The sequence below is a fragment of the Nicotiana tabacum genome, chromosome 11 (assembly GCF_000715075.1).
Source record: "Nicotiana tabacum cultivar K326 chromosome 11, ASM71507v2, whole genome shotgun sequence".
Lineage (NCBI taxonomy): Eukaryota > Viridiplantae > Streptophyta > Magnoliopsida > Solanales > Solanaceae > Nicotiana > Nicotiana tabacum.
The window spans coordinates 134,172,952-134,176,584 of record NC_134090.1 but is presented as its reverse complement, the minus strand read 5'-3'; positions in this window follow the sequence as shown (position 1 = coordinate 134,176,584).

Genomic DNA, 3,633 nt, shown 5'->3' with positions numbered 1-3,633 from the left:
TATAAATATGGGACTTCGAGATTTTTCACCATTTTCATCATTTAGAGCTCGTACTTTGGAGAATTTTGAGAGAGTTTTCAAAGAGATTACTGAGGTAAGCCCCTTGTGTTCATTTTTCTTCAATAGTGATGTTTCCCCACTAATTTCCCACCTAGTTGGTGTGTTTTTGAGATGAAAATTGGGGGTTTGAGGCTAGAGATTTGGAGAGTGAGTTTTGGGAATTTAAATGGTCATTTAGTGTAGGATTGTGATATATTTGGTATGGTTAGACTCGTGAGTGAATGGGCTTTCGGGTTTTGTGACTTTTATCGGATTTCGAGACGTGGGCTCGGGGGTCGGGTTTGAGCCGATTTCGGGTTTTGAGCTATAATATCATACTTTTCTTGTGGAATTGATTCCTTTAGCCTATATTGATTGTATTGTACTGCTTGTATCAAGATTCAGGACATTTGGAGGCCGACTCGCGAGGAAAAGGCATTTTGGAGTATAGTTTTACTTTGACTGAGGTAAGTAACTGATGTTTTAAGCGTCAATACCACACAAGAAGGGGGGTGATTTGTGTGGTACCCAATTTTCGCTATAGAAGAACCTGGTTCTTCTAGGTGTTCAAACTACTACTGTTTGCGGAATAATAAGTACATAAAATAAAGAACACATAGATTTTTACATGGAAAACACCTGGCTCAAAAGGTGAAAAAATCACGACCTACTACTTGGTAGGATTTTCTCAAACTTCCACTAAAATCACTGAGCCAAAATAGCATTTACAAAATCTCTTTGTAAACCTAAGGATTAACTCTAATCCCGTTGTAGCACACAACATTCACTGTTGCGACAAGTTCAAGTTAGCTATAACTTGAACACTCTAGGTACCTAATACAATTGCTTCTATGAAAGCTGAAAGGTACAACTTTAAACCACCGACTACAATTGAACTAGAATAAAAGATAGACATAATGGAACTGATTCTTCTATCTCATTCAAGCAGCTTCAGGAGTGCACACTCAAATTACACATAAATTGCTTGCAAAATCGCCTTGCTCTTTTGCTCTCAATTTAGTTTAACTTCTGCATATGTGCATTACCTGTAAAAGAGAACAATCATTGTCATTTAATAGGTTAGTAATCAGAGTTTGATTGGGGCTCGATTGCTGATCTTCTATCGTAGAAGAGTTCATGAAGATCTCAAACTCTTACACTATCTTTTATCTGGATTCTGTTCTCTTTATATAAGGAGACTTTCTCCCCTTATCTAATATGCAACCTTTTCGATCAGATTAAGACATATTGTTGCTTGATCAGTAAGACGTATCTCCTTCGCGTGCATCTCACATGTATAGGTTGATCATGATTGTGCTTCACAAGATGGACCTGGTCCATGACTGAGTTCATTTGTCATTCTTCAAAACTTTACCTGTTCTTGGGCCAACAAATTCCCCCTTTTTGATGATGACAAACTCTGTGTTTTGTACTTATTTGGAACCTGTAGGAACTCAGCATAACCATCAACACTAAACTTAGAAAATTCAATTATAATCAAGGACCAGGTTAATTAGGTTATAAATATCACATATTTTCAGAATATGTAAAGCACAATATCTCTTCCCCCTTTTGACATCATCGAAAAGTTGCATACGATGTGTGATACCTAGATTTTAATAAATACTCATGGCCACTGGGGCAACTACAAGTGCAATCATGGTGCAATTATCAGTAATCAACAAACATATTTAAACTATCAAGGACAGATTAATCATTGAACAAGAGAGAAACAGCAGTTATCATTGATAGAGATATGTCGCCACCTACAATCCACAAAAAGAAAGAAAAACATTCAAAACATGAGCAAAAACAGAAAAATCCCTAATCTGGGTCACTGGGGGTACTGAACGAGTTTAGGAGACAGAAGCTATGAGTCCTAAGGCTTGGAGGAGCTGGAGGGTTGGATTTGAGTTTGGAGAAGATTCATCATGTTCTGAAGAATTCCATCATTCCTCTCCTTTTCTTTGGCAAGCTCAGTTCTGAAACTATCCCTCTCAGTTTCCACTTCCACCATACGAGTCTTGAGCCTAGCAATTTCAGCATCCTTGGCTACACATTCCTGAACAAGAGTCCTAACTTTGCTGTTGATGGGTGTCTTCTGGGATGAACCAGGTTCAGTTGGGATGGCATTGACTGGATAATCACAGGCAAGAAGAGTTTTGATGCCAAAGTGTTCCTTGCTAGAGGTCATTTCCCATTTATTCAAAGGCACATTTAGCCTGTCCAGAACTGTGGTTAGTATAAAGCCATATGGAGTAGCATGAGCCTTGGAGCCATTTATGACCCTGTCTAGCAATTTGATAATGAAGGCAGGCCAGTTGATTTGCTTTCCTCTCTCCAGGCACTCCATAAGAACCAGATCCATGTAGTTAGCAGTGTGCCTTCTCTTCTGTCTGGGCAATAAGCACTTGTTGACAAATTCAAACACAACCTTATGCTCAGACCTCATCTCACTTTTCTGCATAGCCCTGGCTTCATTCACCTCTTCTGAATCATAAAACCTCTTGGTGATTGCAAGGGCAGTAGGGAGGGAGTCCAGGCATGGCCACTTTTGCCTTGTAGTCATCAAACCCTTCAGAGGGTATATCCAGAATCTTTCTCAGTTTTTCTGCATCAAACTGCACTTGGACTCCTTTCACCAGGCTACTGAGAACTCCATCCTTAACAGCAACATTGGCCATAAATTCAATCAGCTCATTTCTGGCTAGCCTACCATCCATCTGAAGAACCATGTCCTTCCATCCCTGAGCAGCTAAGGCATCCACCAATCTCATCATTCCTGGTTCCACCAGGTCCTTCAACAATCTACCCTTTAAAATCTTTCTTCTGCCAAAAATGGCAAGGTTGTCCTATTCCTTCTCAGAATCGTTTTCTTCTTCTTCTCCACTCCAGTTATCATCATCAGAAACTTTTGATTGTTTGGTTTTTATTGCAGACCTTATCCTCTTGGCTAGTGTGGGTTCATCAGTCATAGGCACAGAGGAAGACTTCTTGGGATTTTTAGGCTTGGGTGTAAGAACCTCCACTGTTGTACCCCTTTCTTGATGGACCAGTTCCATCTCTTCTTCTTCAACAGCCTCTGAGGATTCTGCAATCTTTCCCTTTCCTTTATCCTTTCTCTTTTTCTTACTTTCTTCTAAGGCCCTTTGTAGATCAGCTTCACTCTGTTTCACCTTTCTTCTTGTGGCTCTACCCCTTGGCAATGAGGAGGTAGTATGTGTTGGGGATGAAGCCTTTCTTTTCTTGGAAGGCTTAGGAACATTTGGGGCTTTTGTTGTGGGAGTTCTGCGTTTCTTTGGGTCATAGCTTGCCCCAACCTTTTTCAGTATATTAGCTAGGATCTCTTCAGTAGATGGAATAGGTTCATCTCTCTGTGTACTCAGATGAACCAACCCCTCAGCAACTTCTCCAGAACCACTTCCCCCTGACTTCATGCCACTCTCTTCTACCCTTTCATGTTCAAACCCATAGATAGCAGGCACTACACCTTTCCCAATTCCCCTCTCTTCACCACATGCACCCTCTCTCTCTTTTTCTTTTTCAATTTTTTTTTACCTCCACTCCTACATATCCCAGGCAATTCAACATCCC